Raw genomic sequence first — 611 nt, forward strand, 5'->3', positions numbered from 1 at the left:
GAGGGGGTGTGGCCTGATGGGGCGTGGTCTGATGGGGTGTGGTCAGGGGCGGCGCTTGAGGAGAGACCCCGAGTGTCCCCAGTCCCTCCCAGTTCCCCCCAGTGCTCCCAGTAACCCCTCAGTGCTCCCAGTAACTCTGAAACCCCCCCAATTCCCCCCCAGGGACCCCAAAATCCCCCCAGGGCCCCCAAATCCTCCCATGGGACCCCCAAAACGCCCCCTGGGACCCCCAAAATCCTAACAAGGTCCCAAAATCACCCTCAAAGACCCCCCCCAAATATTCCAAGAGCCTCCTCAGGGTGTGGGAAGGGGATTCCAGAGATCCGGGGAATCCCAAATTTTGGGGGGGGGGCTCTCAGGTATTTGGGGGTCTGTGGGGGGGTCACCTGTGGGTGCTGGGGGGGGGGTCCCAATGAGTTTTTTTGGGGGGTCTCAGGTTCGTCTCAGTCATGGGGGGCAGATTTTGGGGGATCCCAAAAATTCGGGGGGGTCCCAAATTCTGGGGGGGGTCTGAGGGATCCGGGGGCGTTTGGGGGTGGGGGGCCCCTATTTTTGGGGCCACGGTGCCCCAGACCCGCCCCTTGCTTTGCTCAGCTATTAACGGGGGGGGG

Source organism: Corapipo altera, unplaced genomic scaffold (assembly GCF_003945725.1).
Source record: "Corapipo altera isolate COAL_440 unplaced genomic scaffold, ASM394572v1 61518, whole genome shotgun sequence".
In the NCBI taxonomy this organism is placed as follows: Eukaryota; Metazoa; Chordata; class Aves; order Passeriformes; family Pipridae; genus Corapipo; species Corapipo altera.